Source organism: Grammomys surdaster, unplaced genomic scaffold, assembly GCF_004785775.1.
Source record: "Grammomys surdaster isolate TR1022 unplaced genomic scaffold, NIH_TR_1.0 125311, whole genome shotgun sequence".
In the NCBI taxonomy this organism is placed as follows: Eukaryota; Metazoa; Chordata; class Mammalia; order Rodentia; family Muridae; genus Grammomys; species Grammomys surdaster.
The window spans coordinates 1,292,281-1,313,031 of record NW_021620189.1 but is presented as its reverse complement, the minus strand read 5'-3'; positions in this window follow the sequence as shown (position 1 = coordinate 1,313,031).

Sequence of the window (20,751 nt, the reverse complement as noted above, 5' to 3'; positions counted from 1 at the left end):
TTTACCATTTTTTGACTGAAATATCCATTTATTCTGCCTTATGTTAAGTGCCTGTGATTCTTTCTTCCATGTCTTTTACAGTGTTGGTGAGGATTATATCTGGGGTTTGCATTTGACTTCCTTGATTTCTTTTTCTTGTTTTATCTCAGTTTGGGTGTTCTTTACTGATTCTATGTGGTATATCATATCTTGAATTGTTTTCAATATTTCATTCCAGTGTTTTTTTGTGTTTTGAGAGACCTTATTGAAAGATTTATTCAGATCCTCTTTCAGGTTCTTGAACATATTCATAATTGTTGTTTTGAAGTCCTTGTCCTGTGCTTTAGATATATTGCATTTCTCAAAGCCTACTGTAGTACTGGTTTCTGGGGGAGCCATGTTGTTTTGACTGCTCTTGTTTGTGTTTTTGTGTTCATGTTTAGGCATCTGGACTTGGGATGATTAAGGTTAGTTCAGGTGTTGAAATATGGTCTTTCCTCTGTTGGGTCCACTTCTTGTTATATATCCTATGTTGCCCTCTATGGATCTAGAATACATGGTGGCTGTTTTTTTGCCTCATAGAGAGTGTTTGTGCAGGTCAGTGTGTAACAGAGAGAATATAGGTGGACTAGGAGAAAATGCTGAGAGGTATGTTAGGAAGAGCTAAAAGGATCCTGTCACACCATGAGATGGGGTCCCCTTGGGGTTGGAGATGTGGTAGGAAGAAGATTCCTGCATGTAGGTTGCAGTAGGCAAAGAGTAGTCTGGAGAGTCAGGGATTTAGAGTGTGGGTGCCCTGCATCTTAACCAAGTTGGAATCTCCAGTAAATGGAGTTTAGGTAGTATGAGGGGTACCTGTAAGCTAGTTGTCACAGGCTAAAAATGAGAATGAAAAGATTGTAGTGTAGGACAGTAAGGATAATAAAAATTGCCTACCTGTGTCTCAGCCCAATGAATTCGCTGGGGTAAAGTCTTTCCTTGATATTGAGTTTCCTTTCTTTCTTTCTTTCTTTCTTTCCTTCTTTCTTTCTTTCTTTCTTTCTTTCTTTCTTTCTTTCTAAATCTCAAACCACAGTATTTAAGAAATCCAGCATTATTCATTACACTGTTCATTGTTTTCCTTAAAAGAGAAAAAAAATGTGCTCACACTATTGTGCAATTAACTAAACAAAAATTAAGTTAATATCATCAAGTTTTTTAATTAAATTTATGTTCCTTAATTTCAGTTAAGCATAAGGTACTAGAATTAAACTATTGATCCATTCCTAGTGGATATAAGAATGTCATTAATAAAGGTTTAATATAATCATTAAAACAGTTGTTCACATGTTAAACTAATATTTCTTTTATATTTATTATTGATAAAATAATTGACTTTAGTTAAGTGATGCTTACTTTAATATTTCAAAATTATTTTTGGAAACTGATACAAATCTTAACCTTAAATGTCAAATTTTAAGGTTGAAAATTATGAGTAAAATTTTAAATTAAATAAAAATTAATTAATTTACATCCTGACTGCAATTTCCCCTTCCTCCTCTCCTTCAAATTTTTCCCCCCTCCCCTCCTATACACTCCTCCCATTTCTTTCAGAAAAGGAGAGGTCACCCATGGATATCAACTAACCTTGGCATATGAAGTTGCAGTAAGACCCAGCACAACTCCTCCTGTTGAAGCCAGAGGAAGTAACCCTGTAAAGAGAAAGGCTCCCAAAAGCAGGCACCAGAGTCAGCGAAGGTCCTTGCTCTCACTGTTAGAAGTTCCACATGAAGACCAAGCTGCACAATGTACATAAGTGCAGAGAGTCTGGGTCAGTCCCACACATGCTCCCTGGTTTGTAGTTTAGTCTCCCTGAGTGCTATGGGCCCAGGTTACTTGATTCTGCAGGTGTCTTGTGGTATCCTTGACCTCTATGGCTCCTATAATCATTGTTGCCCCTCTTCTGCCAGATTCCACATGCTCTACCTAATGTTTGGCTGTAGGTCTTCTGCATGTTTCTATCAGTTTCCAGATGAAGCTTCTATTATGACAGTTATGCTAGGCTCCTGTCTGCAAGCATCATTAACAGTGTCAGGGATGGGCTCTCTCTCTCATGGCATGAGTCTCAAGCTGTATCAATCGTTGGTTGACCACTCCTTCAATTTCTATTCTATCTTTACTCCAGTACATCTTGTAGGCAGGGCAGATGGTACTTCAAAAATTTTGTGGCTGGATTGATACTCTAATCTCTACATTGGAAGTCTTGCTTGATTACAGAGGATGGGATGTTCAGGCTCCATATCCCCCAGTGCCAGGGTTACCTCATAGATTCCTAAGAGTTTCCATTGCACTGGATTTCTAGGTTACCCCAGAGAAGTCCATCCCCTATGATTCCAGTTGTCTTTTCCAGTACACTCTCCCATTCCCCCCCCCAACATGATCCCTTCTATTAATGTGTCCCCACTTTTTTAGTCCCCTCTTCTGTCCACCCATGATATGTAGTTTTTCCTCCATCTCAATGATACTCTCACTACTCCCTTGACCCCTGCTTGTTATTTACCTTCTTTGGGTCTGTGGATTGTACATTTTTATCCTTTATAGCTAATATCTACTTATAAATGATTACATGTCATGTTTGTCTTTTTGGGTCTGAGTTACCGCACTCAGGATGACCTTTTCTAGTACTCCCCATCAACTTACCTATGAATTTTATGATATCTTTCTTTTTAAAGCAAAGGGAGTGATGTGAGGAGGGGAGGGGGAAAGGGACGGGCATCTGATTTGGGGAGAGCAAGATCAGGGACAGCACAGGATAGAGAGAAAAGATGAAAATCAGTGGGGATGGGCATCTTTGTGAAGAGCCAGAGACCTGGAATGGGAAAGGCTTCTGGGAATCTATGGAGGTGACTCTAGGTGCTACTCCTAGCAGCTGGAGATATGGAGGCAGAAGTGACCTTCTCCTATAATCAGATCATAAAGCCAGTCTCAGAAGATATAAGAAAATTGAAATAACTTCCTGTATCTTATCAGACCCCCATGGATTAATGTTCTGACACTAAGTTCAACAGTTAATAAACAAGACCTCATGAAACTCAAAAGCCTCCATAAGGTATAGGACATCATTAAAAAGACAAATTGGCAACCTACAGAATGGAAAAAAAAATCTTAACTAATTACACATCTAACACAGGGTTGGTATCCAAATGTACGAACTAAAGAAACTAGACAACAACAAACTAAATAACCCAATTAGAAAATGGAGTACAGATCTAAGCTGAATTATCTACACAGGAATGTCTAATGGTCCAGCAACACTCAAATGTTCAACATCCTTAGCCATCAGGAAGTAAAAATTAAAAGGCCTCTGAGATTCTATCTTATACCTGTCAGAATGTCTAAGATAAAAAACTCAAATGACAGCTAGTTCTGGTCATGATGTGGATCATGCTTTCCTCATAGGAGAGCAAATGTAGAGTCATGCTGGAAATAAATTTGCCAATTTCTCAGAAAATTGTGATCTATGTCAAGACCCAGATACATCACTCTTGGGCATATACCCAAAGGATTCTCCACCACACCACAAGTCCACTTGTTCAACTATGTTCATAGAAACTTTATTTGTAATAGCCAGAAACTGGAAACAACTTAGATATCTCTCACTTGAGAACTAGATAAAGAAAATGTGGTATATTTACACAATGTAATATTTCCATGTCTTGTATTCTCTTGATGATGCTTACGTCTGTTGTTCCTGTTCTCTTAGGTTTTCCATCTCCAGGATTGCTTCATTTGTGTTTCCTTTATTGTTTCTATTTCAGGTCTTATACAGTTTTATTAATTTTCTTGTATTTCTATAAGAGATTTCTTCATTTCCTCTTTAAAGGCCTTTATCGTCTTCATATGATTGGATTCAAGGCCATTTTCTTGTGTTCCAGCTGTGCTAGAATATCCAAGTCTTTCTGTAATAGGATACCAAGGATCTGGTGGTCCTATATTATCCTGGCTATTGTTGATTGTTTCCTTAAGATGGCCTCTATTCATTTGAGTATGGGGTTATTATAGGTTTAGTTGTTGATTTCTGTATTTATCATTGTTAGATAGGTGGGTTTTTAAAAAATGCTTTTTCCTTTGTTTCTTTTTCTTCTCTGGGCTTTGGACCTGAGTGGCCTGGGGTTCTGGTGGCAAGAGAGTCTTCAGGTCTAGTAGGGTGTCTCTACTGTGGTTTTCGTAGACTGTATGGTCTCTGTGGTTTTGAATGCCAACATTGCCTCTGAAGTTCTCAGAACCCGGAGTCCCTGGTGCTGGTGTGGCTTCAGTGCAAGCAAATGAAATCATGGATTGGAATATGGAGTCTAGGAGATGGGGTGCAGTTTATGGCTGTTGGATGTGCAGGATGTTGGCAGGCATAGGACAAGATTTTACCCAGGGTCCCTTGTACCAGAGTGGCCTGTGGTAAAGGAGGCATAGTAGTGGGCCTGAATAGTGGGCCAGGGGATGAGGTGCAGTTTATAGATGTTTGGTGTGCTTTAAAATGACTTTTCAGGAGTAGGGACAGAATTTTACCTAGAGTCGCGGGTGCCAGTGTAGCCTCTTGAATAACAGTGATGTGTGTTTCTTGTATGCAAGAGAAGGATGGGTCCTCTTTTCATACCTATTTTGTTAATATGTATCTTTGGGTGGTGGGGAATCGAGGCCATTGGCCTTGAGAAATATCAATTCTCAATGACTGAGTTCTTGTTACTTTTTGTTTTTGTTTTTGTTGTTGTTGTTGGCGGTGGTGATGGTGTGTGAGAGTGTGCACACATGTGAATGTGTGTGTGTTTTTCCACTTTTGGTTTTGATGAGGTGAGGTTATTTATTCCATGTGTTTCATGGGTGTAGTTTAATGTCTTGGTTTGATTATTTCTTCTGGAATTTTCTGTGGGGCTGAATTTGTAGATATATATTGTTTAGACTCGATCTTATCATAAAATACCTTATTTTCTCCACCTCTGTTGATTGAAAAGTTTTGCTGTGTATAACAATATGGGGCAATGTCTGTAGTCTCTTAGAGGCTACAACACATCAAATGAAATGGATAGAAACTCAAAGCAATTCCTCTAAAATGAGGAGCAAGATGAAGCAGTTTGCTCTCTTTATTATCTATTCAGTATAATACTTGATGTTCTAGCTAGAGCAATAAGACAACTAAAGGAGATCAAAGGGATACAAATTGAAAATGAAGAAGTCTCTGTAATGAAGTATCTGTAAAGAAACTATCTTTCTTTACAGATAATATTATACTAAACATCATTGACCTCAAAAACTCTACTAGGAAACTTCTAATTTTTTTATTGGATATTTTATCTACATTTCAGATGTTATCCCCTTACCGCATTCATCCCCCTCCCTGGCCCAGGAGCCCCCTATTTAATCCCCCCTCTTCCTGCTTCTGTGAAGATGTGCCCCCCACCCCCATCTCCCCACCCTCGAATTCCCCAGCACTCGGAGTCCAGTTTTCATGAGACAAAGGATCTTCTCTCCCACCTATGCCCAACAAGGCCATCCTTCCCTACATATACAACTGGGGCCATAGGTCCCTCTCTATGTGCTCCCAGGCTGGTGGTTTAGACTCTGGGGGCTTTGGTTGGTTGGTACTGTTGCTCTCCTCATGGGGCCACAAACCCTTTCAACTCTTTCAGCTCTTTCTCTCTAACTCCTCCATTGGAGTTAGAGATCAGTTCAATGGTTAGCTGTGAGCATCCACCTCTGAGTATGTAAGACTCTGGCAGACCTCTAACGAGACAGCTATATCAGGCTCCTGTCAGCATGTACTTCTTGACATCCACATCAGCTTCTACTTTTGGTGCCTGCACATGGGATGGATACCCAGTTGGGATGGTCTCCAGATCCTTCTGTTTCTGTCCCACAGTTTGTCTCCATATTTGCTCCCTTGAGTATTTGTTACTCCTTCTAAGAAGGACTGAAGCACTCCCACTTGGTCTTCCTTCTTCATGAGCTTCATGTTGTCTGTGAGTTGAATCAGGGGTATTTCAAGCTTCTGGGCTAATATCCAATAATCAGTGAGTGAATACTATGTGTGTTCTTTTGTGATTGGGTTATCTCAGTCAGGATGATATTTTCTAGTTTCATCCATTTACCTAAGAATTTCTGGAATTCATTGTTTTCAATAGCAGAGTAATACTCCATTGTGTAAATGCACCACAGTTTTTGTATCCATTCCTCTGTTGAAGGACATTTGGGTTTTTTCCAGCTTCTGGCTATTATAAATAAAGCTGCTATGAACATAGTTGAGCATATGTCCTAGTTATATGTTAGAGCATCTTCTGGGTATATGACAAGGAGTGCAATAGCTGGGTCCTCAGGTAATGCTATGTCCAATTTTCTGAGGAACCGCCACACTGATTTTCAAAGTGGTTGTACCATCTTGCAATCCCACCAACAATGGGAGCATGTTACTCTTTCTCCACATCCTCGCTAGCATCTACTATCCCCTGAGTTTTTGATCTTAGCCATTCTGACTGGTGTAAGGTGGAATCTCAAGGTTGTTTTGATTTGCATTTTCCTGATGACTTAGGAAGCTGAACATTTCTTTTTTTTTTTTTTTTTTTAATTTTTTTATTGGATGTTTTATTTACATTTCATATGTTGTCCCCTTACCCCATCCCCCACCCACCCAGGAACCCCCAATCCCCTCACACCTCCTCCTTCTTCTTTGTGGATGTAACCTCTATCTACCCCCCCACTCCCACCTCCCCACCCTCAAAACTCCCACCCCCTGGGGCGTCCAGCCTTCATGAGGTCAAGGATCTCATCTTCCATCTGTGCCCAGCAGGGCCCTCCACTCTTATATATTCAGCTAAGGCCCTGGATCCCTCCATAAGTGCTCCCAGGCTGGTGGTTTAGACCCTGGGAGCTGTGGTTGGTTGGTATTGTTGCTCTCCTCATGGGGCCACAAATCCTTTCAGCTCCTTCAGTCTTCACTCTAACTCCTCCATTGAGAACCCCATGATCACTTCAATGGCTAGTTGTGAGCATCTGCCTCTGAATATGTCAGACTCTTGAAGACCTCTGAGGAGACATCCATATCAGGCTCTTATCAGCATGCACTTCCTGACTTCCACATCAGCATCTACCTTTGGTGACTGCACATGGGATGGATACTCAGGTGGAAAGGTCTTCAGACGGCCCCTCCTTCAGTTTTTGTCCCTCGCTTTGTCTCCATATTTGCTCCCTTGAGTATTTTGTTGCTCCTTCTAAGAAGGACCGAATCACCCCCACTTGGTCTTCATTCTTTATGGACTTCATGTGGCCTGTGAGTTGCATCTTGGGCATTTTAAGGTTCTGGGCTAATATCCAATAATCAGTGAGTGAATACCATGTGTGTTCTTTTGTGATTGGCTTACCTCACTCAGTATGATAATTTCTAGTTCCATCCATTTACCTAGGAACCTCTCAAATTCATTGTTTTTAATAGCTGAGTAATACTCCATTGTGTAAATATACCACATTTTTTTAATCCATTCCTCAGTTGAAGGACATCTGGGTTCTTTCCAGCTCCTGGCTATTATAAATAAGGCTGCTATGAACATAGTTGAGCATATGTCCTTATTATATGTTCGAGCACCTTCTGGGTATATGCCTAGGAGTGGTATAGCTGGATCCTCGGGTAATGCTATGTCCAATTTTCTGAGGAACCGCCACACTGATTTCCAAAGTGGTTGCACCATCTTGCAGTCCCACCAACAATGGAGGAGTGTTCCTCTTTCTCCACACCCTCGCCAGCATCTACTATCACCTGAGTTTTTAATCTTAGCCATTCTGACTGGTGTGAGATGGAATCTCAGGGTTGTTTTGATTTGCATTTCCCTGACGACTAAGGATGCCGAGCATTTCTTTAGGTGCTTCTCGGCCATTCGAGTTTCTTCTGTTGAAAATTCTTTGTTAAGCTCTATACCCCATTTTTTAATAGGGTTATTTGGTTGTCTGAAGTCTAATTTTTTGAGTTCTTTGTATATATTGGATATTAGCCCTCTATCTGATGTGGGATTCGTAAAGATCTCTTCCCAATCTGTTGGCTGCTGTTTTGTCCTATTGACAGTATCCTTTGCCATACAGAAACTTTGCAATTTTATGAAGTCCCATTTGTCAATTATTGATCTTAGAGCATAAGCCATTGGTGTTCTGTTCAGGAACTTTTCCCCTGTGCCAAAGTATTCAAGATTCGTCCCTACCTTCTCTTCTATTACTTTCAGTGTATCTGGTTTTATGTGTAGGTCCTTTATCCATTTAGACTTGAGCTTTGTACAAGGAGATAAGAATGGATCAATTTTCATTCTTCTACATGTTGTCCTCCAGTTGAACCAGCACCATTTGTTGAAAATGCTGTCCTTTTTCCACTGGACAGTTTTAGCTCCTTTGTCAAAATTCAAGTGACCATAGGTGTGTGGGTTCATTTCTGGGTCTTCAATTCTATTCATTGATCTTCCTGTCTGTCTCTGTACCAATACCATGTAGTTTTTATCACTATTGTTCTGTAGTACAGCTTGAGGTCAGGGATGGTGATTCCTCCAGAAGTTCTTTTATTGTTGAGAATAGTTTTCGCTATCCTGGGTTTTTTGTTATTCCAAGTGAATTTGACAATTTCCTTTTCTAACTCTGTGAAGAATTGATTTGGGATTTTAATGGAAATTGCATTGAATCTGTAGATTGCTTTTGGCAAGATGGCCATTTTTATTATATTAATCCTGCCCATCTGTGAGCCTGGGAGGTCGTTCTGTCTCCTGAGATCTTCTTCGATTTCTTTCTTCAGGGACTTGAAGCTCTTGTCATACAGGTGTTTCACTTGCTTGGTTAGATTTACACCAAGGTATTTTATATTATTTGTGACTATTGTGAAGGGTGTCATTTCTCTAATTTCTTTTTCAGTCTGTTTATCTTTCATGTAGAGGAAGGCTACTGATTTGTTTGAATTGATTTTATAACCAGCCACTTTGCTGAAGTTGTTTATCAGGTTTAGGAGTTCTCTGGTGGAAGTTTGGGGGTCACTTAAGTATACTACCATATCATCTGCAAATAGTGATATTTTGACTTCATCCTTTCTTATTTGTATCCCTTTGACTTCTTTTTGTTGTCTAATTGCTCTGGCTAGGACTTCCAGTACTATATTGAATAGGTAGGGGGAGAGTGGGCAGCCTTGTCTTGTCTCTGATCTTAGTGGGATTGCTTCAAGTTTCTCTCCATTTAGTTTGATATTGGCTACTGGTTTGCTGTATATTGTTTTTACTATATGGGCCTTGAATTCCTGATCTTTCCAAGACTTTTACCATGAAGGGATGTTGGATTTTGTCAATTGCTTTCTCAGCATCTAGTGACATGATCATGTGTTTTTTTTTCTTTGAGTTTTTTTATATAGTTGATTACATTGATGGATTTCTGAATATTGAACCATCCCTACATTCCAGGGATACAGCCCACTTGATCATGATGGATGATTGTTTTGATGTGTTCTTGGATTTGATTTCCTAGAATTTTATTGATTATTTTAGCATCGATATTTGTAAGGGAAATTGTTCTGAAGTTCTCTTTCTTTGTTGGGTGTTTGTGAGCTTTAGGTATGAGTGTGATTGTAGCTTCTCAGAACGAATTGGGTGGTGTTCCTTCCATTTCTAGTTTGTGAAATAATTGGTCTTAGGTCTTCCTTGAAAACTGATAGAATTCAGCACTAAAACCATCTGGTCCTGGGCTTTTTTTGTGGGGAGACTTTTAATGACTGCTGCTATTTCTTTAGGGGTTATGGGACTATTTAGATGGTTTATTTGCTCCTGATTTAACTTTGGTACCTGGTATCTGTCTAGAAAATTGTTCATTTCATCCAGAATTTCCAGTTTTGTTGAGTATAGGCCTTTGTAGTAGGATCTGATGATTGTTTTTTAATTTCCTCAGTTTCTGTTGTTATGTTTCCCTTTTCAGTTCTGACTTTATTAATTTGGATACTGTCTTTGTGCCCTCTGGTTAATCTGGATAAGGATTTATCTATCTTATTGATTTTTTCAATGAACCAGCTCTTGGTTTTGTTGATACTTTGTATAGTTTTTTTCTGTTTCTACTTGGTTGTTTTCAGCCTAGAGTTTGATTGTTTCCTGCTGTTTACTCGTCTTGGGTGTATTTGCTTCTTTTTGCTCTAGAGCTTTCTGTTGTGCTGTCAAGTTGTTTATGTATGTTCTCTCCAGTTTCTTTTTGTAGGCATTTAGAGGTATGAGTTTTCCTCTTAGCACCGCTTTCATGGAGTCCCACAAGTTTTGGTATGATGTGTCCTCATTTTCATTAAATTCCAAAAAAGTCTTTAATTTCTTTCTTTATTTCTTCCTTGACCAAGTCATCATTGAGTAGATTGTTGTTCAGTTTCCACATACATATTGGTTTTCCATTGGTTTTGTCATTATTAAAGACCAGCCTTAGTCCATGGTTATCTGATAGGATGCAAGGGATTATTTCTATCTTTTTGTATGTGTTGAGGCCGGTTTTGTGACCAATTATATGGTCTGTGTTGGAAAAGGTACCATGAGGTGCTGAGAAAAAGGTATATTCTTTTCTTTTAGGATGAAATGTTCAATAGATATCTGTTAAATCCATTTGGTTCATAACTTCTATAAATTTCAATGTGTCTCTGTTTAGTTTCTGTTTCCATGGTTTGTCCATTGCTGAGAGTGGGGTGTTGAAATTCCCCACTATTATTGTGTGAGGTGCAATGTGTGTTTTGAGCTTTAGTAGAGTTTCTTTTATGTATATGGGTGCCCTTGCATTTGGAGCATTGATGTTCAGAATTGAGAGTTTATCTTGGTAGATTTTTCCTTTGATGAGTATGAAGTGTCCTTCTTTATCTTTTTTGATTATTTTTGGTTGAAAGTTGATTTTATTTGATATTAGAATGGCTACTCTAGCTTTTTTCTTGGGACCATTTGTTTGGAAAGTTGTTTTCCATCCTTTTACTCTGAGGTAGTGTCTGTCTTTGTCACTGAGGTGCATTTCCTATATGCACCAAAATTCTGGGTCCTGTTTTGTATCCAGTCTGATAGTCTATGTGTTTTTATTGGAGAACTGAGTCCATTGATGTTAAGAGATATCAAGGAAAAATGATTGTGGCTTCCTGTTATTTTTGTTATTAGAGGTGAAATTATGTTTGTGTAGCTATCTTCTTTTGGGATTGTTGGAAGATTACTTCCTTGCTTTTTCCTTGTGTTGGCATTTTCCATCAATTATCCTTTGAAGTGCTGGGTTTGTGGGAAGATATTGTGCAAATTTAGTTTTGTCATGGAATATCTTAATTTCTCCATCTATAGTGATTGAGAGTTTTGCTGGGTATAGTAGTCTGGGCTGGCATTTGTGTTCTTTTAGGGTCTGTATGATATCAGTCCAGGATCTTCTGACTTTTATAGTCTCTGGTGAAAAGTCTGGTGTAATTCTTATAGGTCTGCCTTTATATGTTACTTGACCATTTTCCCTTACTGCTTTTAGTATTTTTTCTTTGTTTTGTGCATTTGATGTTTTGATTATTATGTGATGGGAGGTATTTCGTTTCTGGTCTAGTCTATTTGGTGTTCTGTAGGCTTCTTGTATGTTTATGGGCATCTTGTTCTTTAGGTTAGGGAAGTTTTCCTCAATAATTTTGTTGAAGATATTTACTGGCCCTTTAAGTTGGGAATCTTCACTCTCATCTATACCTCATATCGTTAGGTTTGATCTTCTCATTGTGTCCTGGATTTCCCGGATGTTTGGGGTTAGGAGCTTTTTGCATTTTGCATTTTCTTTGACAGATGTGTCAATGTTTTCCATGGTATCTTCTGCACATGAGATTCTCTCTTCTACCTCTTGTTTTCTGTTGGTGATTCTTGCATCTATGACTCCTGATCTCTTTCCTAGGTTTTTCTATCTTCAGGGTAGCCTCCCTTAGTGATTTCTTTATTGTTCCTACTTCCACATTTATGTCCTTGATGGTTTGTTCAATTCTTTCACCTGTTTGGTTGTGTTTTCTTGCAATTCTTTAAGAGATTTTTGTGTTTCCTCTTTAAGTGCTTCTGCCTGTTTACCTGTGTTCGCCTGTACTTTTTTTTAAGGGAGTTACTTATGTCCTTCTTAAAATCCTTTATCATCATCATGAGAAGTGATTTTAATTCTGAATCTTGCTTTTCCAGTGTGATGGGGTGTCCAGGGCTTGCTATGGTGGGAGAACTGGGTTCTGATGATGCCAAGTAACTTTGGTTTCTGTTGCTTATGTTCTTGCGCTTGCCTTTCGCCATCTGGTTAACTCTAATGTTACCTGTGCTCACTGTGTCTGATGAGTCTGTCTTTCCAGTTATCTTGCTTATGTCAGAACTCCTCAGAGTCCAGATGTCTCTGTGATCCTGTGTTCCTAAACTCCTGGGTAGAAGATCTCCTGGGACTCAGGCTGCCTTTGGGATCCTGAAATCCTGCTGTTCTGAGTTCAGTGGTTCCTCTAGGATGGTTCAGGATATGCTGTCTTCACAGGAGCAGATCAGCTAGGTGTTCACTGGTCTGAGTGGAGTGACTCCTCTAGAATGGCTCAGGGTATGGTGTCCGCTGCTCTGGATGCAGTGGCTCCTTTAGAATGGCTCAGGATATGATGTCTCCACAGGAGCAGATCAGCTAGGTGTCTGCCCCAGCCAAAAGGACCAGGTGTGGGGCAGAGAGGAAGTGGTATTCCGGAGGGGCAGGGTTTGGGTGGCTGATAGTTCCTGAGCACTCCTGGCTTCCAGTTGTAACTCTGGAGCATGGGGTAGTGGGAGAGGGTTCTTACTGGCTGCTCTGAATGAAGTGGCTCTTCTATGATGGCTCAGGATACGGTGTCTCCACAGGAACAGAGCAGCTAAGTGTCTGCCCCAGACAAAAGGACCAGGGATGGGGCCAAGGGAAGTCCTAGGAGACATTTATAGCTGATAAACACCTTCAGCTAAGTGGCTGGATAGAAAATTAAATAAGTAAAAATAAAAATCGATAGCCTAGTAGCCCTTTTATGTACAAAGGATAAACGGGCTCAGAAAGTAACCAGGAAAACAGCACCATTTCTCTGTGTATATATTACGCCTATTAGCTTGTTTGCACATGTGAGTGTGTGTGGGGGGAGGTGTGCTCCTAATACTGGGTGTGGCTGTTTATCTTACTATTGAGACTCTTTTCCTTCTGTTGGGTTGCCTTGTCTGGCCTAGATATGAGAGTTTTTGTTTTGCCTTCTTGTATCTTGTATTGTCCTGTTTGACTGCCATTTTTTCTTGGAGACCTGCTCTTTTCTGAGCATGAAGTCCAGAGGAAATAGATCTGGAGGAGAGGAGATGTAGTGGTGAGAGTTGGGAGGAGAAGAGGGAGGGTATTGTATGCGAAAAGACTCTATCTTTAATTTTAAAAAAGAAACAAACACAAATAAACAAAAAACCAAACAAAAATCCCAAGCCTGAACAAATAAACTAGCTCCATATGTGGAAATCCTCTCTCTCTCTCTCTCTCTCTCTCTCTCTCTCTCTCTCTCTCTCTCTGTCTCTCCCTCCATCCCTCTCTCTCTCTCTCTCTCTCTCTCTCACACACACACACACACACAAATGAAAAACCAAGATAACATGTCACTTCCCCAAAATGTAAACAGCATAAAAATGCCCCCAATGAAAATTAAATAGAAGAAATTTCAGACACAAAGTATAAAATAACAAGTATAATTTGTTCAAATAACTAAAAAATAAAGAGATAAATGTCATAAGTCAAACTAAGACATTAAAATCATGTTTGAATTACTGAAAGAAACTCAAATAGAAATAATGCTGGAAATGACATTATTATAGTCAAAAGATTAAAATACAGACAAAGAAAAGGTGTTGAAAGCTGCAAGAGGGAAAGTTCAAATCACTTATATATCACAGGTCCATCAGAACAGCACCTGATTGACAGAAAACTTGAAAGCCATAACTGCCTGGAAAGGCATATTCTAAATTCTCAAATATTGCAAATGTCAACCCAGAAGACAATTATACTTAACAAAACAATACTTTAAAATTGTGTGAGAAATAAAACAACAACAACAACAACAAAACCCCTTTCTATTATTTAACAACTAACCCAGCATTATAGAGGATAGGAGAAGAATACTTCAGTCTGAATAGAAGAATAGACACAACCAAGAGGTCAATAGGTAGTAAATAACCCAAAGACAGATAATCAGAGAGGTTTGATCAAACACTTCCTCTTTTTTTTTTTTTTTTTTTTTGCCGAGTTTCAGTTTGTTTCTTCAAAATGATTGCTTCAGGTTTTGTCTCCTCAGAGTATTTTTTCTAATTATTTTTCATAAGCTGCTTTGTATTGTTAGAAGACTTGCATGTTATTTTGACTAATCTAGGGTGTCCTGCTGAGTTGAAGTCTGACCTCTCTGTCTCCTCTTTTGTCTTTCGGATCCTATGTTTCATCCCTTGAAGAATTAGTGCCTTGCAGCTCTATACAGCTATTGTCTGCTGCTCTTGGTACTGTCAGGATATAAGGTGTGGGGGAGATAATATTGTTGAGAAAACTGTGGAGTCATTCTTCATTTGGCAATGGGCTTGACAATCTTGTCAGCCTGGCAGCATGTGTACTTACAGATGGAGGAGACACTGAAAATGCAACTTTTATTGTCCAACTTTACTTTTCTGGGCCCTTCCTTTCCCTTGCTCCCTCTTTCCTTCCCACCATTGTATCCCTCTTCTCTTCTTTCCTTCCTTGAGATAGATTTCACTCTATAGTGCAAGCAAGCCTCAAATTCTCAGTAGAAATTACATTACAATGGCACAGAATCATGTGCCATTATACCTTACTAATATTCCTTACTGTGTTGCATTCTAATCCATATGCTATTTGAATATGGGATAATTACTTCATTGTCACAGTGATGAATGACTATGATAGAAGGAAAAGCAGAGTTTATTTTGACTTATAGGTTCAGAGGGATAAGAGTCAATTGTTATGGAGAAGCATAGTTATAAGTAGCAGGGACAGGAATCTCAAAGGTCACATTTTTAACCATGACCACACACCAGAAAGAGTGAACTAGAAGTGGCAAGATGTTTTCAATCTCGAAAGCCACCCTCCAGTGGTATGCCTCCTCCAGCAAGGCAGCACCACCTAAACCTCTGCAAATAGCCCACCAAATATTTAAATATCTGAGACATTGAGGAGTGGACATTCTCACTAACATCACCACAGAATAGAAGGATGCATTTGAAGATGGAAAAGGCTGGTTGAAAATGGATGTCTTACTTTCCTCCCTGCGTTTGCTTTAATATTCTAAGTCGACCTATTATCAATACCTTACACATTTTTATTCATTAGTCTCTATGGACTAATTACTTACTACCTCCTCATGGAAGGTAATCCACACAGACATGAGAGGTGCAGATATTTCTTGACTTATGAAGATGTTATGTCCTGATAGTCTCATTGTAAGTCCAAAATTTATCTAATGCAACTGATCCATTGGGCATCTTGGCACAGCAAGAAACCATGCAGCAAATACAGCTGACCAATTAAGCAACACTTAATCATACACAGCTCAGCATACAACTGTGTGGTATCGGTTGTTTCTTCTTGAGAGATCTGAACCAGGACAACAGGAAAAGTAACAGTTAAAATGGAAAAAAAAAAAAGAGGGTGATTTCTACCAAATCTGCGCAGGTTCTCTAGAATCTTTATCAAAAAACAATCATAAAGAGGCAAAGAAAATTGAAGACCCTTCCTAACTGCATTCCTAGCCTGAGAAAAAGAAGGAAGATATTTACCAAGTTGCTCAAGAACTAAAATTTTGGAAAAGCCTAGTAAATTGTGGCCAAGATAAGATATTTTATCAGCAAGCATGAGAATCTTTAAGTAACCCCTATTAGAGACCTGTGAACACTCAAATAACATGTGAACTATAATATGGCATGTTACAAAAAAAAATGTAGCCAGATGTAACTGGAATCTTCCCAGGGTGAAGTAAGAGGACTGAAAAATCTGAGGCTTGACTTGGCCTCTGTGAGATTAACTCAAGAAAGGAATGAAAACGGAAGGAAAGGAGGGAAGGTATGAAAAAAGAATGAAAAGGAATCAAGACTTCTCAGGTTCTAGAATATTTGCTTGTACAAATCTATAACACCTATAACTATGTCCATATCCACATCTATGTCATCAGTATCTGTATTTTTCAGTCTATACACTCATTTAGGCCTTTGTAGCTTTGCGGAAAATTATTTTTCTAGCATGCGTGAATCCCTGAATTCAAGTCTCAGTACTGTAGAAACCATTCTCCAATTTGACAGTCTGTCTTTTCTGATAAGGTCATGAATAAAGCCTGATGGATTAACTAGAACAAACAGAACCTCAATTAAGACACTCCATCTCTCTAACTTAAAAAAACATTTCGGCGTCAAATTCTTTATCTCACCTTAGCTTCACAGCTGGTTCTTGTTCAGCATCTGTCAAGCCATGTCCTGACTGATTCCAAGAGACATCTCTAATTCACTGTACACTTTCACATAGGCACAAGAGGCCAGGCTACAGAGGGTTAATTGAGGTGAGATGAAACATATATAGAACCCCAAACAATGAATATGCTTATACTTTGGATCAAATGTAATTTCTCTACTTTATATGGTAAAATGGCACCTAATAAACTACATCCACCTCCACAGGAGGAGAGTTCTTGATTTGTCTTCAACCTTTCTATTATGCTTGTATGCTAAAAAAAAATCCTAGTGTAAATTAACTCATTCAAAAAATTGTATATTCCCAAACATTCTCCCTTTACATATATTTCCTTGGCGGGGGGGACAGCAAGCAAGAGAAAAAATAGATTCTAAGGTCCATCTAGGGAGATGCTGGCTGAAAGCCACAAGCATCTGAAGCTTTGGTATGTCACACTGGTGATCACCATTTACTTGCTGATTTGACTGTGATGATGGTTAGACATGCCCATCATCTTGATGCCAGGTAGATATTTTTATTTATTTTTTTATAAGATTTTTGCTTTTATTTAATCTTTTTTTTCTTTTTACAGTGCAGACTTTATCCGTCTCCTGGTACACCCTCCTGGTACCTCCTCCAACCCCAAGTCTCCATAAGGATGTTCCCAACCCCTAACCCCACCCCACCAGACCTTTGCACTCCCTGGGACCTCTAGCCTCTTAAGGGTTAGCTGCATCTTCTCTGATTGAGTCCAAACCCAGCAGTCCTCTGCTGTATATGTGTTGGAAGCCTCATATCAGTTGGTGTATGCTGCCTGGTTGGTGGCTCAGTGTCTGAATGATCTTGGGGGTTCAGGTTAGCTGAGACTGCTGGTCTTCTTATAGGGTCGCCCTCCTCTTTAGCTTCTTCCTGTTTTTCCCTAATTCAGCCAAAGGAGTCAGCAGCCCATTGGTTGGGTCCAAGTATCTGCATCTGACTCTTTCAGCTGCTTTTTGGGTATTTCAGAGGGCACTCAAGATAGGCCCCTTTAAACTTCAGGTGGCAGCATATGTTGGCGAGAATATGGAGAAAGCGGAACACTTCTCCACTGCTGGTGTGATTGCAAACTGGTACATTCACTCTGGAAATCAATCTGCAGGTTCCTCAGAAAATTTGAAATAGATCTACCTGAACATTTAGCTACACCATTCTTGGGCATATACCCAAAAGATGCCCCACCATGCCACAGGGCCATGTGTTCACTATGTTCGTAGTGGCCTTATTTATGATAGCTGTCTTCTGAGAGGCTCTGCAAGAGCCTGACATATAGAGAGGCAGATACTCGCAGCTAAACATTGAACTGATAATGGGGTTCCCAATGGAGGAGTTAGAGAGAAGACTGAAGGAGCTGAAGGATTCTGTGGCCTCATGGGGAGAGCAACAGTACCAACCAACCAGAGCTCCCAGGGTCTAAATCACAAGCCTGGGATCACACAGAGAGGGACCCATGGCTCCAGGTGTATATGTAGGGGATGATGGCCTTGACAGGCATCAGTGGGAGAGGAGATCCTTGGTTTCATGAAGGCTGGATGCCCCAGTGTGGGAGAATTCAAGGGCATAGAGGTGGGAGTTGGTGGGTGGGTGGGGACACACCCTTATAGAAGCAGGAGGAGAGGGGATGGGATAGAGGGTTTCTGGGGAGGTGAAGGGGGAAAGGGGATAATATCTGAAATGCAAATAAATAAAATATCCAAAAAAAGCAAGTAAGCAAATAAACAAACAAAATGCAAGGGACACTATCAATAGGACAAAACAGCAACCCACAGATTGGGAAAAGATGTTTACCAACTCTACATCTGATAGAGGGCTAATATCCAAAATATACAAAGAACTCAAGAAGACAGACTCCAGAGAACCAAATAACCCTATTAAAAAGTGGAGTACAGAGCTAAATAGAAAATTCTCAACTGAGGAATATCAAATGGCAGAGAAGCACCTAGAGAAATGTTCAGCTTCCTTAGTCATCAGGGAAATGCGAATCAAAATGACCCTGAGATTCCACCTTACACTAGTCAGAATGGCTAAGATCAAAAACTCAGCAGATGCTGGCAAGGATGTGGAGAAAGAGTAACATGCCTCCATTGTTGGTGGGATTGCAAGATGGTACAACCACTTTGAAAATCAGTGTGGCGGTTCCTCAGAAAATTGGACATAGTATTTGCTGAGGAGCTGACTGTACCACTCCTTGGTATATACCCAAAAGATGCTCCAACATGTAACAAAGTCACATGGTCCACTATGTTCAAAGCAGCTTTATTTATAATAGTCAGAAGTAGGAAACAAGCCAGGTGTCCCTCAACAGAAGAGTGGATACAGAAAATGTGGTACATAGACACAATGAGGTACTTCACAGCAATTAAAAACAATGACTTCATGAAATTCACAGGCAAATGGATGGAAGTAGAAAATATCATTCTGGGTGTGAGGTAATCCAGACACAAAAGAACACAGATAATATGTACTCACTAATAAGTGGATACTAACCCAAAAGCTCCCAGTGCATATGATGCAACCTACAGATCATATGGAATGTATAGAAGGAAGGAAGATGAGGGGGTGGATGCTTCAGTCCTACAGTGAAGGCAGAAGATGACAATTGTGGGAGAGAGAAGAAGAGGGGACAAGGGAGGAAGAAGGAGGAGGAAATAAGGGTGAAAGTATCAGAATCTGGAGGAAACTTAAGAGAGGTACAGAGGATCAGGAAATCGAATAGAAATAGGTAGCAGGAGGGATGAGGACCTGGGGAAGAAAGGTGAGGCTCCCATGATCCAATGGCATTGACTTTAGCTGTAATGTGCAGAAAAGAGGGAGATAGAACCTGTGGAGACCACCTCCAGTAGATAGGCATGGCCCCTGGTCAAGGGACGGAGCCACCTACCTATCTCAAAAAAAATTTTTTTTTAACCCAGAAATATTTTTGTCAAAGACAGAGCAGGGACAAAAATGGAACAGGGACTGAAGAAAGGGCCAACTGGAAACAGCCCCACCTGAGGATACATCATGTCTACAGACACCCAACCCAACGTTTGCAGACAGGAACCAAGTGTGGCAGTTCCTGGGGAGGTCCGGCCAGTAACTGACCAAAGCAGAGGTGAATGCTTGGAGTCAACCATCAGGCTGAACTCAGGGAACCTGGTGGGGGAGCTAGCAGAAGGACTGGAGGAGCAGAGAGGGACTGCAATCCCATTGGAAGAACAACATAGGCGGGCCTGACCACCTATTGGATGCAGGGTTGGTAAATATCTTTTCCCAATCTGTGGGTTGCCATTTTGTCCTATTGATAGTGTCCCCTGCTTTACAGAAGCTTTTCAATTTTATGGAGTCCTATTTGTCAATTGTTGCTCTTAAAGCGTAAGCCATTGGTGTTTTGTTCAGGATGTTTTCTCCTGTGCCCAAGTATTCGAGGATCTTTCCCACTTTCTCTTCTATTAGATTCAAGTGTATTTGGTTTTATGTGGAGGTCCTTGATCCACTTGGACTTGAGCTTTATGCAAGGAGACAGGTATGGATGAATTTGCATTCTTCTGCATGCAGACCGAATGTTGGACCAGCACCATTTGTTGAAAATGCTGTCTTTTTTCTACTGAATGGTTTTAGCTTCTTTTTCAAAGATCAAGTGACCATAGGTGTATGGTATTTAAATGGTGTCTCTGTTAGAAAGCTCTTACCCAACCTACCTTTTGTTGGATTCACTGAGAGGGGGGAGTATAAAAATTTAAATAACATGTTGAGACAGCTTTTTTTTTTCCTCCTTATTTCTAATCTTACCTGATGTGGTCTTTCAAAGGTTTCAATTATTTCATTACACTAAGATAATTAATGCTATACTAACTAACTCAATTACTGATTCTTTCCCAGTGTTTTAAATGAAATCTGTAATTATTTTAAAAGAATGGGAACTTAAATCCTCTTGTGTAGTCTTAAGAAAAGTACTCATTTTATAACTAATATCCACGAATAAGTGAGTACATACCATAGTTGGCTTTCTGAGCCATAAGGTAGTGTATCACCCTGCTAAAATCCACAGACCCAAAAAAGGTAAATAGCAAAGAGGGCCAAGAGGGGAGTCTTGAATCTAACTGAGAAGGGAAAATCAAATAGACATGGGACATTGTAAATGCATACGGGGATTGGGTGGGAGAGGGGGACAGTGGGGGTACAAGAGGGATCAGGTGCAGGGAAAGCAGAAGGAGAGAGTTCTAGGAGAGACAAATGGAATGGGGAAGGGTATCTCAGGGACAAGCTAGAGGCCAAGGAAAATGTAAACTCCCAGGAATC